This window comes from Aotus nancymaae, unplaced genomic scaffold, assembly GCF_030222135.1.
Source record: "Aotus nancymaae isolate 86718 unplaced genomic scaffold, 86718_ANA_hifiasm-v0.15.2.pri h1tg000009l, whole genome shotgun sequence".
NCBI classification, from domain to species: Eukaryota; Metazoa; Chordata; class Mammalia; order Primates; family Aotidae; genus Aotus; species Aotus nancymaae.
Window position 1 is genome coordinate 10,006,505 of NW_026988420.1, and position 19,376 is coordinate 10,025,880.

General features: G+C 45.1%; 1 long non-coding RNA gene across 1 annotated transcript in view; it reads left to right on the top strand.

The window, feature by feature from the left end:
* The first annotated feature begins 241 nt into the window (after positions 1-241).
* Positions 242-19,376, top strand: part of LOC105725950 (uncharacterized) — a 38,332-nt gene continuing 19,197 nt past the window's right edge. The window contains exons 1-2 of the long non-coding RNA XR_010341634.1: positions 242-5,699; positions 12,838-13,082. This is a non-coding gene — a long non-coding RNA (uncharacterized LOC105725950). The remainder of the gene's footprint in view (positions 5,700-12,837; positions 13,083-19,376) is intronic.

Consider the following 19,376-nt stretch of genomic DNA (forward strand, 5'->3'; position numbering starts at 1 on the left):
CCGGGATTACAGACATGCACCACCACTTCAAGCTAATTTTGCATTTTTAGTAGAGACAGGATCTTGCCATGTTGGCCAGGCTGGTCTTGAACTCCTGACTTCAGGTGATCCACCTGCCTGTGCTGGGATTATAGGAGTGAGCCACCATGTCTGGCTTATAGCAGCTTTAATTCTAATCACCAAAAACTGGAAACCACCCAAATGTCCACCAACTTGTAACTAGATAAAACAAACTGTCACATAATGGAATACTACTCACCAGTGAAAATGAAGGACCTATGCAATAACTGGGTTCAGTCTCCAATGCATTCTGCAAGGTTTGAAGAAACCAGAATCTTAGTGGTATGTACTGTGTGCTTTCCTGTGTATGGCATTCTGGAAAAGGCGAAACCAGAGGGATGAAAACACAGGACGGTATTTGCCTGAGGTTGACTACAAAGAAAGACCAGGAAACTTTGCAGGTAAGGAAATCCTGATTGTGGTGGCGGCTACATGACACTGCATGTGTTAAAACTTTCACATTGTGAGTTTTACTGCACAAAAATGTTAACTAAAAAAGTGTCCAGATGTGGTGGCTCGCATCTATAATCCCTGCACTTTGGGAAGCCAAGGCGGGAGGATCACCAGAGGTCAGGAGTTTGAGACCAGCCTGGCCAACATGGCGAAACCCTGTCTCTACTAAAAACACAAAAATTAACTGGGTGTGGTGACGCGTACATGTAATCTCAGCTACTTGGGAGATTGAGGCAGGAGAATCATTTGAACACGGGAGGCAGAGGCTACAGTGAGCCAAGATGGCATCACTGCAGTCCAGCCTGGGTGACAGAGACTCTGTCTCATAAAAAGAAAAAAGGAGGGGAGGGAAATGCATTTATTTGGGAAATAAAGATTTGCAATTTGTGTACACTGAAGCAAGGCAGTCCTGAATAGTAGCCCAGAAGGCAAGCTCAGTAGAGGATATTTATAGGGAGTTTCCACAAAACGCTGTTTTCAGAGGGAGGTCATTGGCTGGGCAGAAATCCTAAATGGCAAACCTGTTCTGATTGGTTAGTTAACGAGGGTATTCCCAGCTGAAAGATGTTGAAGGCTGCGGATGCTGACTGCAGTTGTTTATCCAAGTCTACTGGAACATTCCTTGGTTTGACCTTCAGCAGGTGTGAATACAGTCCTTGGTACTTCATTTTCTTTCACAAAAGTGTATCTCAGTAAAACTGACTCTAGAAAATTAAATAGGATGGAAACTGGAAATGAATGTAGATGAACAGGGAAAGGTTAAATAAACGATGACTCATCAGTGTCATGGACTGTCTGCAACAGTTAAAAAGGCCCATCAGTGTATCTGACATGGAAAGAGTTCCACTTGTTTAAGTGTAGAAAGCCAGTTTCAAAACAATAGTAAGCCCCCCACTTTAAATTAATAAAAACAAAACAGTATCTATTGCTACATGAGCTTATATGTATACAAACACACAGGAAACAGATAACATAGCAAACTCTTAACAGTGCCACCTCTGAAGAGGAGACTAGAATAGGAAGCAAGACGGGCATTTTCTTTATGCGTATATTTTTACAATGAGAATACATCTGTTAATGATTTGGGTATTTTCATCTCTATATGAAAATCAAGCCCAAAAGAAGAGCATGCCTTTTTGAGGGGGGGCGGGGGGACGGAGTCTTGCTCTGTTGCCCAGGCTAGAGTGCAGTAGCTTGATCTCAGCTCACTACAACCTCCGCCTCCCAAGTTCAAGGGATTCTCCTGCCTCAGCCTCCTTAGTAGCTGGGATTACAGGCGTCTGCAACCACGCCTGGCTAATTTTTTTTTTTGTATTTTTAGTAGAGATGGGATTTCACCATGTTGGTCAGGCTGGTCTCAAACTCCTGACCTCGTGATCCACCCACCTCAGCCTCCCAAAATGCTGGGATTACAGGCATGAGCCACCGCCCCCAGTCAAGCATGCTTTTTATAAAGTAAACCAAAGGCCACTCCAAGAAATACATAATGCTCTATTTGTACCCCCATTGAGCTTTTGGGTTTGAACACACCTGAAATTCTGACATGAAGGAGGAACCATTCCCCTAGAGGACTAAAGGTGGGAGAAGAGGATAGATGTGATTGGACAGATATTTATTGAATTTCACACTTTGCTGTGTCCTCCACAACCCAGGAGTCTGCAGGTGGCTCCAGTCAGGGAAAGCAGGGAGAGAAGCAGGTTGGGGTCCGCTTACAATGTTGGAAGCCTTGCAGATTCTGCTGGGATCAACAGAGGTAAGTTCCATCTCACAATGGAAGAAAGTGCCTAGTCTGTACAGTGATGGAGGCTGTGAATTAAGTCCACTGGAAGAAGATCCACAAAAAGTCATGCATGGAGTGAGGAACATGTATGCCTATGGTAAATTTGGGAAGTGAGTGTCACTGAAGAAAGAGAAGCCATTTCTGCCTCGATGATTCACCAAATGTTTGAGAAAGCAATTTTGAGTAACTGTTTCCTATTGAAGGAGGGAAGGTAAGAGATAAACTTTTAAAAGCAGAGAAAACCAAGGTATGTTCTTGACCATGCTATGGTGCGACTATGAAAAAATTAAGGCTAGAATTCAGGTCAGCTTGAGCCAAAGCTTTTGCTAAATTATTAGCCCCACAACGTCTCCTTTCTTATATCTGATGGAGTCATGGATCTGAAAGGAGGGTGGGTGCCCAATTTCCCTTCCCATGCTGCACTCGTGGCCTGGGTCAGCCACCTCGGCCCAGGGTCTTGTGCCTGGAAAACAGCAGCACCAGCAGCTGCTAGAGGCTTTTCTGTTCAAGTACAGCTTATGGAGATAGTGAATCCTTATTACTCACCAAGCTTCCTATCTGCTTCAAAAATACAACTCTTAATCACCTTCAGACAGCATCACAAGTGAAACCTTAACAACGTGAAACACTCAGCTTTGAGATCACATTCTGTTACCCACCTACACAAAAATTCATCCCAAGCTCCGCAAACCTTAGCCTGCAAGCTTAATAAATTGAAACACCTCGGCATGTTCATGTCTCAAGCTGTATTTAACTGATGCTGCACATGGATACCAAGTTATCAGCTGGGAAAGGACAGAAAAGAAAAACAGTATTATTTTAATTAACAGAAAAAATACTTTCTGTGTGGCTCAACTGGTTGATTGCCACATGGAAAAAAAAAACAACTGAGTGTATCGATCAAGACTGGGGCATCACGTGCACTAGAAAAGAAGCCAAGAATTTAGAGCTGGGGTTGCAAGCTCTCCATCACATGTCATGTTTATTTTTGCTGGGTGTTTTTAGACCGCTGCTGTCATCAGTAACTGGGGATGGAGGAACTTGTCCTGGATTGGGGAAAGTGGTTGAGGTGAAGCTGATATCTTTGTACTGGGCAGGAGATTGGTGGAAATGATCTTTAATGTTGCTATGGTTTGAAGATTCTGTCAGCCTCCCCCAGCCTAAGCTGGGGAGGAGTTGCTGTATGGTTCTTCTCACCCAGAGGCTCTGGACATGGCAGAGGCTCAGCTACAACACACACACTGAGTTTCACAGACATCTCGCTGTGGACAGGAGGCAGGACCGGTCAGTGTGTGGGTTGTCAGAAAAGACCATTCCCTACATGGCTTCACAGGAGTCTCACCTACCCCCTGCTGCGGGCCCACCTGCTTCTACATACACTCCTGCATGCACCCAAAAATGCTTATCTTTATCACTTAATCCTTACTTCCCTCCTATGCATGGCCCTGTCAGTTGTAAGAGAAGCTTATTCGTGGCTGGGCATGGTGCCTCATGCCTATAATCCCAGCATTTTTGGGAGGCTGAAGCAGGAGAATCACTTGAGCCCAGCAGTTCAAGACCAGCCTGGGGCAATATAGTGAGACTCTGTCTCTACAAAAGAAATAAAAAACTAGCTGGGTGTGGTGGCACACACCTGTAGTCCCAGCTACTCTGGAGGCTGAGGTGGAAGGATCGCTTGAGCCCAGGAGTTGGAGATTACAGTGAACTGTGATTGCACCACTGTACTCTAGCCTGGCTGACAGAGCAAGACCATGACTCTAAAAAGTCCAGCCAGGCATGGTGGATCACTTGAGGCCGGGAGTTACCAGTCTGGCCAACATGGGGAAACCCCATCTCTACTAAAAATACAAAAAATTAGCTGGGTGTAGTGGCACGCCTATAATTCCAGCTACTTAGGAGGCTGAGGCACGAGAATCGCTTGAACCCAGGAGGTGGAGGTTGCAGGGAGCTGAGATTGCACTACAGAACTCTAACCTGGGTGACTGAGTGAGACCCTGTCTTAACACCCAAGTTTTAAAAGTCCATTCCAGGTGGCTCAAAGGTAGGAGGCACAGTCCTCACTGAGACTGGCCCTCCCTTTCTCGGGACGCAGGGTCTTTGCCGGTGCCTGCCTCTGTGTATCTGCAGCATCCTGCTCTCTACAGATGGCCTTCCCTGGGTCCACACAGTTCAAGTTCTCCCATAACTTGGCGTGCACTGTGCTTTGTCTTGATATGGTGCCACCTCTGGCTTCAATTTAACATGATTTCTCAGCTTGGCTTCCCATAGCAGGCTGACTCATTCTAAGTCCCATTTCCAGATTTCCCAGACCAATCTGATTGCTCCCCATCTTGAGTCAGGTCAGCGCGGCTAGAGAAAAACAGGAGGGCACATGTGTGTTCACAGCCAGTAGGAGCTGTTGTTGTGGGGCTGGGCTGATTCCCAAGGAAGGGTTCGTGTCTAGCTGGGCACTCCAGAAAAAGCCCATGGTATCCTTGAACAGAGTCAGCTACTCTGGAATGCTCTTCTAAGAATATGAGCCCTGAGGTTCCATCATACTCCCCTCTAGTGAGAACCTGTGTCTAGGTCTGAGTTCCACAACTAAAGAGACCACTGAAAAAAAGGTTCATCAGTGAATTTCAAGATAACAGTGACAATTATGAAGGAAAGGCCCTTCCAGTTTTACAATTCCTGATTCCTATGTAAAGCTAAAAGAACAGAATATGCAACCTACAGAAGAAAAGAGGAATGTGTGTTTATACACAAATCCGGCCATATAAATGACTTAGCTATTGGGTGCCTGATAAGAGAAGAAACTAACTGCAGTGAAAGCAATCATAATCCACTATTTTGCACATACTATTAGCAACAATTTAAAAATAGGATCCCAGGCCGGGTGTAGTGGCTCACCCCTGTAATCCCAGCACTTTGGGAGGCTTAGGCGGGTGGATCACCTGAGGTCAGGAGTTCAAGACCAGCCTGACTATGGAGAAACCCCGTCTCTACTAAAAATACAAAATTAGCTGGGCCTGGTGGTACATTCCTGTAATCTCAGCTACTTGGGAGGCTGAAGCAGGAGAATCGCTTGTACCCAGGAGGCGAAGGTTTTGGTGAGCCCAGATCTTGCCATTGCACTCCAGCCAGGCAGCAGGAGCAAAACTCCGTCTCAGGAAAAAAAAAAAAAAAAAAAAAAAAAGGTATGATCCTTAGTTCTGACAAGGTTGAGACGAGATATTTGTACTTAAGTGTTGGCTAATGTGCATTGATAAAGCACTTTTAGCATTTCAAAGAATTTAACAGCTGTTTCTACCCCATTGTACAGACACAGAAAGATAAAATGTTTATACCATGCTGCACTCCAGCCTGGGCGACAGAGCGAGATTCCATCGCAAAAAGAAGAAAGAAACAGTCTAATTGGTTGAAAATTGTAGGTCCCCTGGTTCCTTCTCTTAACGGTATCTGCTCCGATTTCCTTGCCCTTCATGATCTGACTTCTGAGGCTATAACAGCACTGGGAGTAGCTGGAGCAAGTGCCTCTTCATGGTGGCTCCCGGGAAGGCAGGCACTTCAGTCACTGTTAGGTATGCCTTAGGGTGCATATTGGCAACAAAATAAAGGTAGATCATGCTCAGGGTTCTCACTGGTTTTCTGCCTTAGTATTTGTGACACACAAGGAGAAGTCTCTGAACTGGCAGCTCCTCACTTTGTAGGATAATGAGAAAATCCGGCACATTTTTGTTTCGGTGCAGCAGCTGCTGTCTCAGCCCATTTGAGCTGCTTTTACAAAATGCCATAGACTGAGCAGTTTATAAACAGAAAATTTTCTCCCAGTTCCAGAGGCTGGAAGTCAGTTCTGGTGAAGGTCCCCTTCTGGGTTACAGACTGCCTTTTTTTCGTGTCTTTACTTGGTGGAAAGGGGACAAGAGAGCTGTCTAGGGTCTTTTTTATAAGGCAGTAATCCTATTCATGAGGGCTCCACCCTTATAATGAATCACCTCCCAAATCCCCACCTCCTAATGCCATCACCTTGGGGATGAGGATTTCAGCATGCATTTTAAAGGGGACACAAACATGTACCCTGTAACAGTTGGTTAGTCATAACTTGAACAAGCTTGATATGAGAATGTATTCTCTCTTTTTTTTTTTTTTTTTTTTTTGAGTCAGGGTCTTGCCCTGTATCTTTTTTTAAAATAATGAATAGACCTTATTTTGTGAACAACTATTTGCTGCCTTCCTTCCTCAGCTGAAATGAGTGCACAACTCTGTTATTTTCCAAAGTGGAGGCTACACCTACACAGGATCTACTTTTGGGCTTGGAGAGGGTGGTTGATGCCACAGCGCATGAAGACTGGCTTGCCAAATTAATTTAAATTGGGCAGAATACAATCCCAGCGGGTGAGCTGAAATCGCTGACTGACCTGGAGCTTGGATGGTGAAAATTAGCATTACATACAGTTGAGAGTGAGCAGCGGGGTCAGCCTGGGGGCTGTCTTTCTAAGCATCTTTCTCTGGGATCTGGCAAAAGGAATGTAGAAACTGTCAGTCAGATCTGCAGGAGCCTTATTTTGTTTATCTGACAGCTGACACTGTCCCTTCACTTGGCTTCAGGGAGACTTGATAATGGGTGAAGAAACGGCTCCTCCCTCTAGATTTGGGGGAGAGGGAAGGATGGATGGCTGGGCTGCTAATTAGTGATTACTGTAAGGTTTTTGACTGTATAAAGGGAAGTGGGGGGCTTTTCACAAAATTACTGGTTTTTTTTCAGGCCCCAATGTCAGTGATTTGAAAGAAATTAAAATGATCTTAAAAAAGACTAGAAATAATTTAATGAAAACATAAGTAGTTCTAATCACTCTACTTCTGTTTATCATGTATAAACAATGTGAACCACACCTATTCTCAGAAAAAAAAAAAATGAGATTACTTAAAACTTCCGGGCCAGGCGCAGTGGCTCACGCCTGTAATCCCAGCACTTTGGGAGGCCGAGGCGGGTGGATCACGAGGTCAAGAGATCGAGACCATCCTGGTCAACATGGTGAAACCCCGTCTCTACTAAAAATACAAAAAATTAGCTGGGCATGGTGGCGCGTGCCTGTAATCCCAGCTACTCAGGAGGCTGAGGCAGGAGAATTGCCTGAACCCAGGAGGCGGAGGTTGTGGTGAGCCGAGATCGCGCCATTGCACTCCAGCCTGGGTAACAAGAGCGAAACTCCGTCTCGAAAAAAAAAAAAAAAAACTTCTTATACAGACGAAAGGACTTCTAGTAAAAAGGGCATAGGCTTTGGAGCAAGAAAACTGGCTCAAATGTCAGCTGTTTGGGAACAGATTCTATCTCTGAGTTTTTGTTTCTTCTTCCTTATAAAGCGTACAACCAAAGTACCAACTGTACATAGATATCGTAAGGGTAAACCTGTTGTTATTTATTTTTATTAGTGTGGGTCCCTTGAGTTGCAAACGATGAAAACTCAGACTGGCCTAAGCAAAAAATAGAAGAAATCTGCCCCATGGACCTTAATATTAGGGACAAATAATGCAAAGACATAGTATATAGGCCCATTTGTTGACTGTTGATTCTATTACATTATAACTTAATGAAGGCTTGTCAATAAGGAACTGAGCTTATGCTTCCAGAACAGCACATCTTGAGACTGACTTTTTTTTTTTGAGACGGAATCTCCTTCTGTCACCCAGGCTGGAGTGCAGTGGCACGATCTCAGCTCCCTGCAACCTCTGCCTCCTGGGTTCAAGCAATTCTCCTGTCTCCGCCTCCAGAGTAGCTGGGATTACAGGCACCTGCTACCATTCCTGGCTAAATTTCGTATTTTTAGTAGAGATGGGGTTTCACCATGTTGGCTAGGTTGGTTTCAAACTCCTGACCTCAAGTGATCAAACTCCAGCCTCAGCCTCCCAAAGTGCTGGGATTGCAGGTGTGAGCCACTGTGCCCAGCCATTCAGACTGATTTGATGCAAGTACTGAACTTAGAGAACTTGCAGGCCTGGTGACAGCATGTCTCCTACGCGGTCTTTCTCCAGTCTTAGCATCCTCCATGCTTCAAGACCCCTGCCTCCTCCATGGTGTCACTCTGCTAGCAAACATGCTCTGTTGGAAGGAGACTCATGAGAATTTTTCTTGTGGATATTTTAATTTTCTTCTTTAGGAAATGGCACTAGAGTAACAGGTTATGGGGAAATGTGAGAATTATGAAATAGTGGTACTGCTGAAACTCACAGGCTTTTGGGAATTGTGCGATTGGAACTGCCTAGAGGCTAAGGCCTATCTTCGCAGGTCAGCAGGGGCGCAGGGGCGGGAAGATGGAGGGGAGACACTGAGCTGCCCCGTGGGGAGGCCCATTAAACCGTGAGCTGCTCCTACTGAGGTAGAGCCTGGAATTAGTGTTTGTCCCCTTTAGGTAGCACAGCGATTGGCACACAGAGACGCTTAATAAATACTTGCTAAATTAATACACTGATAACAATGTTGTGAACTAAGGTAGAAATAGACAAGAAGGGTAGAGCAAAGATGTTCTGAAGGAAGAAATGACCAGAGTTAATAATGCATATGTGAGATAGAGAAGAAAGATCCCAAATGAAATGGATTTTTATTTATTTCCAATGGATTGATACAGGGAAGCACTGATGGTTTCCATCTGGACATACGAGTTTAAACTGAAGTCCAGTCACTAAAGTTGAAGACGTGGGACTAGAGGTCTGGACTTAGTCAGCGATGGAGATGACAAAGTTCTTGAAACTGGGGAGAGGGGCCAGAAGAGTGAGATTGGTAGTAAACAGAAACCATCAAATAGATGTTGGTTCTTGGTGATGATGATGTTATTTATTTTATTTTATTGGTTTTTTTGGAGACAAGGTCTCATCACTCTGTGGCCCAGGCTGGAGTGCAGTGACACAATCTCAGCTCACTGCAGCCTCCTCCTTCTGGGCTCAGGTGATTACAGGCACGCGCCACCATGCCCTGCTATTTTTTTTTTTTGTATTTTTAGTAGAGATGGGGTTTCACCACGTTGGCCAGGCTGGTCTCAAACTTCTGACCTCAAACGATCCACCCCCAAAGTGCTGGATTACAAGAGTGAGCCACCGCACCCGGCCAGCCTTACCGTTTTTAGCAGCCATCACAGGATTTATGATATGAACAAAACATAATTTATTTAAATGTTCTCCTAATACACATTTAGGCTGTTTCCAAACTTGAGTTTTGTTCTGTTCTTCACTTTATAACAGTGCAGCACGGAACATCTCTGCCGAAAGATCCCTGTGCCTGTATGGCCACACCCATTTTAGGAGGCCCTGAGGGAGAGGCCAGCATCATCAGACAGTCTCAGTCATGGTGTGTTTAGGCCAGGGGTCTATCCTGATTCTACTCAAGCATTAGGAGTGAAGGTATTTGCAGATCTGCTGTGAAAATTCCTGAGGAGCCAAGTTCCTATAAACACTAGAGATTACTAACCTCTTTGACTTCTGTTTAACCAATTTTCACCTCTGATATCTATGCCGTGAACTTTCGTTACCCTTAAAGAAAATTTTCTGACACCAAACAGGTTTATTTCTACCTATTCAAGGTCAGACTTTTACTTTTTAAAAATAATTTTAGGCTGGGCACAGTCTACACCCCACCCCCACTGTCTCTACAAAAAAAATACAAAAATTAAAAGGGCATGGTGGTGCATGCCTGTAGTTCTAGCTACCCTGGAGGCTGAAGCACGAGAATCGCCTGTACCTGGGAGGTGAAGGGTGCAGCGAGCCGAGATTGTGACAATGCACTCCAGCCTGGGTGACAGAGAGAGGCCTTGTCTCAAAAAAAAGTGTTTTTATTTTCTATTTTTGGAGATGGAGGGTCTTGCTATGTTGCTTAGGCTGGTCACGAACTTCTGGCTCAAGCAGTCCTCCCACCTCAGCCTCCCAATGTGCTGGGATTACAGGCGTGAGCCAGCACGCCCAAATCAGATGTTTACTTTTTGAATAAGTTTTCTTCTCTCAGAGTTTAAATGTGCTCAAAATCTCTCTGTTTCTGTTTTTTTTATATATTTTCTTCACAGTTTTGCTCTAGAATCAACTCCTGCATGAGGGAATTAGCTGCTTCTTATTTCTTTCTCATTCTTTTTTTTTTTTTTTTTTTTTTTCTGAGACAAAGTCTTGCTCTATCACGCAGATTGGAGTGCAGTGGCATGATCATAGCTTACTGCAACTTCTGCCTCCCAGGCTCAAGTAATTCTCCCACCTCAGCCTTGCATGTAGCACCTCAGCCTCGCACGTAGGTTGGACTACAGGTGCCTGCCACTGCGCCCAGCTTTTTTTTTTTTTTTTTTTTTTTGCTAGAAACAATGTCTTTTTGTTTTGTTTTGTTTTTGAGATGGAGTCTTGCTCTGTTGCCCCAGCTGGAGTGCAGTAGCAAGATCTCGGCTCATGGCAACCTCCACCTCCCAGGTTCAAGTGATTTTCCTGCCTCAGCCTCCCGAGTAGCTGGTATTACAGGCGTGTGCCACCATGCCCAGCTAATTTTTATATTTTTAGTAGAAACGGGGTTTTGCTATCTTGGCCAGTAATGTTTGTTCTTTTATTCTTTTATAGCATCACATTTGTTATATAAAACATAAAAATTATGTTTTTTCTTTTGTTCTTTTATAGCCTCATGTTTGCTCAGTTGTGGATTTCTCTAGAATACTAACTAGCGGCCTTGTTGTACTCTTCTGTATCCTACATTATATCTGTTTTCTATTCGTTCATCTTGGTCTTTTGTGCTGAAGGCTCTGTTGGTGATTCTTGCCTATTTGTTCACATTTTTTAAATGAGGAAATGAAAGGTTTGATTAGGAGTTCTCTGTGTGGGCAGGATCTGTCACCAACAGACTTTGCTTTGGGTGAGCAGGTGGGAAGCCAGCCGTGATTCTGGGAATCCTGAAATGCCAGCATGTGGAGGACCTAAATTTGGGACATCACACATTCTCACTTCCCTGATTTTCCCCAGAGAGTTTATTTAGTTTTCTAAAGAGAAAAATACTATGGAATGTCAGTGTTTTACATTATCTCACCTGGAGAGAAACAGCTGACTGTAGACGCCCTTTGCACATCACTGTGATGTCATATTCCTTCCTCTCCCCCTTCCATAATGGCCTCCAAATATTGATCACCTAGTAGGGTCAGGAACTATAATAGGCACTTTACATAGATCACCTCCCAACTAACCAGGAAGGTAAATACTAGTATTGCTATATTCCACAGGGGTGAATTGAGCCTTAGAGAGGTTAAATAAAACATCCAGGCTCACACAGCCAATGAGAATGAAGGGAGAATTTAAACTCAAATCTCTCTAATTCTAAAAGCCATATGAATCCCAGCTACTTGGGAGGCTGAGGCGGGAAGATCGCTTGATGCCTGGGCACTGCCTCTGCTGTTGACAGAAATGGAGGCTGCAGAGTGGGTGTGAGAACCCTTCTGTTAACTTTCTGATGTCCTCCAAGCTCACTCAGCAGGTTAGAACTTTGAGTTCTCAGCCATTTTCCAGTTCTCAGGTTGCTTAAAAGCTTTCTGCCTTGGAGCTCTTACTTTTGAAAAAATAATGAATAAAAAAATCATCACAGTTCCCTTTCAGAGCTGGCTAGTGTCAGGTCATACAAGAAAAGGGCTTGGGATTGTTAATTTTAAAACAAAGTGATCCAGTAACTCCCTGATGACTTTTATTGATTTTTATTGTTTAATATAACTTGCCACTTGCTAGCAAGTCTGTTTGCAGAAAGAAATGAGGAAAACATTCCCAACCAGAAGGTGGCAAACTTCTCCTTAACACATAAATTTTACAGTTGTGAGAGAGAGATATGTTTAACAACACACATATATTATTAAAGATAGGACATTCTCCCCATCCCCAACATACACCTCTTAAGAAATTACTTCTGATGTACAGAAGAGGGAGCAATTTGTATTCATAGGAAAATAAACTTCTGGTATGCATTTAAAAAGTGGTTCATGTATGCATTCTTAGGAACGATTACATTAAAAAAGGTAAATTGGGCCAGGCAAGGTGGCTCATGCCTGTAATCCCAGCACTTTGGGAGGCTGAGGCGGGCAGATCACTTGAGGTCAGGAGTTCAAGACTAGCCTGGCCAACATGGTGAAACACCGTCTCTATTAAGAATATAAAAATTAGCTGGGCATGGTGGCAGACACCTGTAATCTCAACTACTCGGGAGATTGAGGCAGGAGAATCACTTGCACCTGGGAGGTGGAGGTTGCAGTGAGCCGAGAGCCTGCTACTGCACTCCAGCCTGGCGACAAAGTGAGACTCTATCTCAAAACATAAATAAATAAGGTAAACTGTACATGTGAAAGGAGGCTTAAATATGCATTTGGAAAACAAGGTGAGTGACAGCCAGCTTCCAAGAGGGTCTCCTATGATCCCCAGCACGTGGTATTCATGCCTTTGGGTAGTCAGTCCCCTCCCACATTGAGGAGGGCTGACCATGCAACCATTAGGACATTGAGGAAATTATGTTGTGCAACTTCCAAAACTAGATCCTAAACCATATTGTGGCTTCCACCTTATTTCTATTGGAGTTCTCACTCTGGAGGAAGCAGCTACCATATCATGGGGGAGACCGAACCAAGGGTGAGGAATTGAAGCCTCCTTCCAGCAGCCATGTGAGTGAACATCTGGAAGTGGATACTCCAGCCCAGTCAGGTGTTCGGATGACTCCAGACTGCAGACCCAGCCAGCATTGCACAGTAGCCTCATGAAGGAGACCCAGGCTTGTACCATCTAACCAAGAGGCTTTGAATTCTTGACCTACAGAAACTTTGAGGTAATATATATTTATTATTATCTTAAAATACTATATTTGGGGGTTATTTGTAATACAGCAGTAGATAATTGATTCAGTGACTCAGTAAACAAGGCGAAAGAGATTCAAATGTGGATTTAAAAATAGATGGGCGCAGTGGCTCATGCCTGTAATCCCAGCACTTTGGGAGGCCGAGGCAGGCTAATCATCTGAGGTTGGGAGTTCGAGACCTGCCTGACCAACAGGGAGAAACCTCATCTCTATTAAAAATTCAAAATTAGCCGGGCATGGTGGTGCATGCCTATAATCCCAGCTACTTGGGAGGTTGGGGCAGGAGAATTGCTTGGACCTGGGAGGCGGAGGTTGCAGTGAGCTGAGATCGTACCACCTGGGCAACAGAGTGAGACTCCGTCTCAAAAGAAAAAACAAGAAAGAGAAAAGGGAGTTCCCAGTATTGAGAATTTTTAACCTTTAGAACATATGACGAAGTTCTGTTGATTAGGTAGGGCTGATTTCACTAATTGTTCTCTGTGGATATACGCATCCCCCTCATCCATATCGCTCTATGCACTGGGCTGTAATTACACTATTTCAGGGATTGTCATTGTGCACGATTATTATAAAAATGTTGAAGGAGGGAGACAAGCTGAGAGCGGGGAGAGGGACCTTCCTACTAAGCAGCCCCAAACACAACTGAAAACAAAGTCAAGACTTCGAATCTGAAAGTAAGCATTAGCCTAGCCATCTTCCAGTTCATACCCGTGGGACGGAAGTTATCAGTCCTGTGTTTCCACGATGCTTTCCAGCAACGGGACCTCCAGGTGTTGAAACCATGCTGGGCTGAGTGCCACAGTCTTTTGAACTGCAAATTGCCCTGGGATTCTGTGGGAAGCAAACTTGGGCGCCCTCTGGTGGCCTTCTGATGAACTACACCACCCAAACATTACAGGGCCCTTTATTTTAATAGGTTAGCCATATATGAGTTAAATTGTTGAAGTCCCTTTTCTGTACGTACCGGTAGATGCAGCAGCTGGTTTCCGAAAAGAAAACCTGTACCTACATACTTTTCTTAGCCAGTTGCAGATATTTTTCTTTTTAATTTATTTATTGTATGAATTTTTTTACAGAGTTGGGGGTCTCACTTTGTTGCACAGGCTGGTCCGAACTTCTGGGCTCAAGCGATCCTCCCAGCTTGGCTTCTCAAAGTGCTGGGATAGGAGTGAGCCACTGCCCCTGATCCGGATATTTTTCATTCTTTACCGCATTTCTTTTCTCTGTATCTTAACAGGGTGCAACTAATGGGTTAGGGTTATTGATTCATTGTACACGTTTTAATAGAATCATTACAATTTCATCACCCAGTCTAATTTTGGGAAGCGTTAGAGAAGTGGCTGAAAAATTGGTTAAAGTTGGCTTGAGAGCTATAATATCAATGCTTGACTCAACTCCTATTTTCATGTTTGCTGGTTTCAGAAGCCCCTGGGGCAAGATTTCAGGTAGGACCTATCAGTTCACCCTCCCCACCTAGCCTCCACTATTTCATCCTCTTCCCTGCCTTTTGTCTGTCTTTTGGGTAGGAGACGGCAGTCATAGGGCAAAGTAGTCACAAGAAGATACAAAAGGGTGGCTGCAGATGCATATATGAAGAACTTTAAATAAAAGACAGTTGTGACGATACACATGTGTTTTGCACATTACGTACTTAACTGCTGAAAGAATAAGTTCATAAACACATGCTAATCACTTAGGCCATGTTAGAATGCCTACACAATAATAACAGCATCAGACTTAATGTACCAACAGCCCCACTTCCATCCCCAGCGGAGTGTTCGTTATCTTTCTGCAAAGGCCAATTTGAAAGCAAGACTGCCTCTCCTTCCACTTTGCTAGCAAGCATTTCAATAATGAGATGTGGCTGCATCCATTGACTTTGTAGCACCTGCCTTTTATTCAAAGCGTTCACCCTAACGGTTTTTATTAACACTTTGGCTTCCGTCGCTAAGCAACGTGTGGGGCTCGTGCTAGACTACACCTGTATAAATGTCTGCCTCATTCTCCTAGCTCTGAAAAAAACGTGACTGTTCCCCAAAGATGCTCTGTATGGTTGCTTCCTGCTGTCCTTTTCTCCTTCCCCGAACCGCTCCCAATAGAGACAAGTTGGCTCTTTAGTGCGTCTCAGAGCCGCGGGCGCCCCCTTCCGGCGGCACCTCCCGGTTGTGAGCGCGCGGGCAGAGGCCAGAGGCAGGGCTTCTCAGCAGGGCAGCAAATCACAAAGCGTCTTTTTTTTTGTTTGTTTGTTTGTTTGGGGGTCATTTTTATGTTCCCAGGCCAAAGCGAGCAGCCGTTTGGTCTATAAAATAGCTGCGACCGCAGTGGCCCACACTGTCATCAGGCAGTGCCGCCTCCTGTCACGGTCCCCCGAAGACAGGGTTGAGGAGGAGGAGGAAATGGGAAATGCCGATGAGTTACTTTTTTTTTTTTTTTTAATTTGGGCATGTTTGGGTACATTCCGCTCTGTATGGCAGTGGAGGAGAAGCTAGAAAGAAGGCAGCGTCTGCCGAATCGTATGGGCACGGAGCGAACCGCAGTCCTCGGGCGAGGCCAGGCCCCGCGGAGCGACCTCAGCGCCTGGGGAGCGCTCGCTGTCTTTGGGTTCCTGTTGCCAAACCCCGGTCCCCTGTGCTCTCTGCAGCCCCGCAGAGGGGGCGCATGGGCGAGTCCTGGGCGGGAAGGGTGGCCGCACCCGCAGGAGACAAAGGCCGGGGGTCTCTGGCCGCAGCACTGCCCAGCGTCGCCAGGTCCTCACATAGAAATCTCTTCTAGCTCTGCGGGCGCGGCTCTAAACGATGATGTTTGAATTTTCTCTAGGGTGATCCGCAGAAGGGGCCAAGCCACAAGTCCTCCCCCCACCCCCAAAGTCTGTGTGTGTTTATTGCATGTTTACCAGGAGACTTGACACTACACCAAAAAGCACACAGATAAACACCTTTGAAGTATCACCGTAATAATGGTTATCTTTCCAGCCAAATGTCTTGAAATGAGTGGCTCCTAGCGGCTAGCAGCAATGGGATGGTCCCCAGGGGCCTTTTACCCTGTTGAGAACGTTGGGGGAGGCTGAAAAACTTTGCCTGCAGGCGGGGCGCGGTAGCTCACGCCTGTAATCCCAGCACTTTGGGAGGCAGAGGCGGGCGGATCCCTTGAGCTCAAGAGTTTGAGACCAAGGCCAGGTGTGGTGGCTCATGCCTGTAATCCTAGCACTTTGGGAGGCTGAGGTGGGTGGATCACCCGAGATCAGGAGTTCAAGACCAGCCTGGCCAACATGGTGAAACCCCATCTTTAAAAAAAAAAAAAAAAAAAAGTTTGAGACCAGCCTGTGCAACATGATGACTTGAGATCAGATGTTCGAGACCAGCTTGGCCAACATACCCAAAACCTGTCTCTACTGAAAACACATGTAAAAAACTAGCTGGGCATAGTACCAGCTACCCAGCACTTTGGGAGACTGAGGCAGGAGGATCCCTTGAACCTGGGAGGCAGAGGTTGTCGTGAGCCGAGATCATGCCACTGCACTCCAGCCTGGGCAACAGAGACCAGTCTCGAAAACAACAGCAACAACAATAATCTCCTACAGAAGTGTGGATTTGCAGATTTTAGGCCTTTCCCCACCATTTCTATTTTTGAGACAGAGTCTCACTCTCTCTCCCATGCTGGAGTGCAGTGGCATGATCTCGGCTCACTGCAACCTCCACCTCCTGGGTTCAAGTGATTCTCCTGCCTGAGTCTCCCCAGTAGCTGGGAATAGCTGGGATTACAGGCGGGTGCCACCATGCCCCCCTAATTTTTTAATTTTTTAAAATATTTTTAGTTGAGACGAGGGTTTCACCACGTTGGCCAGGCTGGTCTCAAACTCCTGATCTCAAGTGATCTGCCACCTTGGCCTCCCAAAGTGCTGGGATTATAGGCATGAGCCACCCCACCCGGCCATACTCAGAGTTTCTTATTTTCAGATGAATCGTTTTGCTCGATGTCAACATTCTTGTTAGTTTTTTTGTATGATTTTTTTTGTTTCTGAGACAGGATCTTGCTTTATCACTCATGCTGGGGTGCAGTGGCGTGATCTCGGCTCACTGCAACCTCCACCTCCTGGGTTCAAGAGATTCTCTCACCCCAGCCTCCCTAGAAGTTGGGACTACAGGCAATGGCCACCATGTCCAGTTTTTTTGTTTTTTTGTTTTTTTTTCATATTTTTAGTAGAGATGGGATTTCACCATGTTGCCCAGGCTGGTCTGAAACTCCTGGGCTCAAGTGGTCCACCCCCCTTGGCCTCCCAAAGTGCTAGATTACAAGCACAGCCAGGGAGCCCAGGTTTTCTACGGCCTAAGCTGATACCATTGGAGAGGCCCTGTTTAAGAAAACGAACATAAAATAATGAATCCAAAGTGAGGTGCGAGAATGAACATTTAAAGGAGCCCTAATCTAGGGTCCACGTGCCCAGCACTGGGAGATGGGCACCACTCTGGGCGAGGGCATATGCATTCCTTTGTGCCAGTCTATCCCTGGCTGCTCGGCCTGTCGGCACCTGTAGCTGTTTGAAGTTTGCAGCCCTGCAGCCCATCCAGCCTGAGTGTGGCCTGCCTGAACTCCAGCCAAAGGCCAAAGTGCCTTTAAATGAAGGTTGTTCAGCCTTGACTGAGGTTAGAGTAGATTAAAAAGATTAGCCCAAATAGTTAATCTGCCAAAAATCTACCATCTTAATTTAAGTTGGAATATTATATGAAAACCTCATAATATTATATGAAAATATAACATAAAGGCTGGACGTGGTGACTTATGCCTGTAATCCCAGCACTTTGGAAGGCCAAGGCAGGAGGATCACTTGAGGTCAGGAGTTCAGCCTAGCCAACATGGTGAAACCCTGTCTCTATTAAAAATACAAAAAAATAGCCAGGCATGGTGGCATGTGTCTGTAGTCCCAGCTACTTGGGAAGCTGAGGCAGGAGATTGAACCTGGGAGGCAGAGGTTGAGATCAAGACACTGCCCTCTAGCCTGGACAACAGAGTGAGACTTCGTCTCAAAAAAAAAAAGAAAGAAAAAGAAAAAATGTAACATGTAACATAAGGTGCTAAGTATATAGAAAGAGCAGTAGAATCAGAGCTCTTTGTGGGGAGTGATGAATTCTGATGGAGGGGGAGGAGGAGATGGAAGAAGATGGAGGGAAGGGGGAGGAGGAGGATACTCTCACGGAGGAAGCAGCATTTATCTGGATTGGTAAGCATAAGCAGGTTCTGCCAGGTGGAGGATGGCAGAGGGGGCATTCCAGTAAGCAAAATGGCAGCAGCAGCAAGGGAATGGGTGCCGGGAAGTGGAGGGGATGTTGGGGCTGTAGGGCTAAGGGAGAGAGAAGCTGGAGAGGTGAGCTGAAGGGTGAAAGGCGGGGCTGTGGGAGGCAGGCATTTCACTGACGCTGTGAGAAACCATCACAGACTAAAATGTTAATGATTAATAATTTGTTACTACATTAACCCACTGCGAGGGCTAACATTTTTTTAAAAGGCCCTTTGGAGTGTGGAAGACTTGGCTGAGGGGCAGTCTATTTTATTTTTTTAATTTTAACTTTTCTAATTATGGAAAATTTCAAGAATGTAATGAGCCTGTGCGCCTGTCCGCCCCCTTCAGTTTTATCAACCAGGGCCAGTTTGCTTTCCTCTGTCTCACTACTCACTTTCTCCCTTCCTGTATTGCTTTCAAACAAATCTCAAGAAACAATGTTTTCGAAAAAATTAAGACTTTAGAGCAGAAAAAATAACTATTGAGCACTAGGCCTAAAACCTGGGTGACAAAGTAATCTATACAACAAAGCCCTGTGACACGAGTTTACTTATATAACAAACCTGCACATGTACCCCTGAACCTAAAATAAAAGTAAAAAAAAAAAAAAGAAACTAAAGGTAAAAAAGATTAGAAAAGATACCTGTAATATCATCAATGTCTTACATTTCTTTTTTTATAGTTTGTTTCAATCAGGATCCAAATGTTAGAGGTATTTGAATCAGAGCAACTCCATCTTGAATAGAGACTGGGTAAAATAAGGCTAAAACCTGCTGGGCTGCATTCCCATGAGGTTAAGGCATTCTTAGTTGCAGGATGAGATAGGAGGTCAACACAAGATACTGACCTTGCTGATAAAACAGCTTGCAGTAAAGAAGCCGGCCAAAACCCACTAAGACCAAGACAGCAACAAGAGTGACCTCCAGTCATCCTCACTGCTACACTCCCGCCAGCGCCATGACAGTTTACAGATGCCATGTAACATC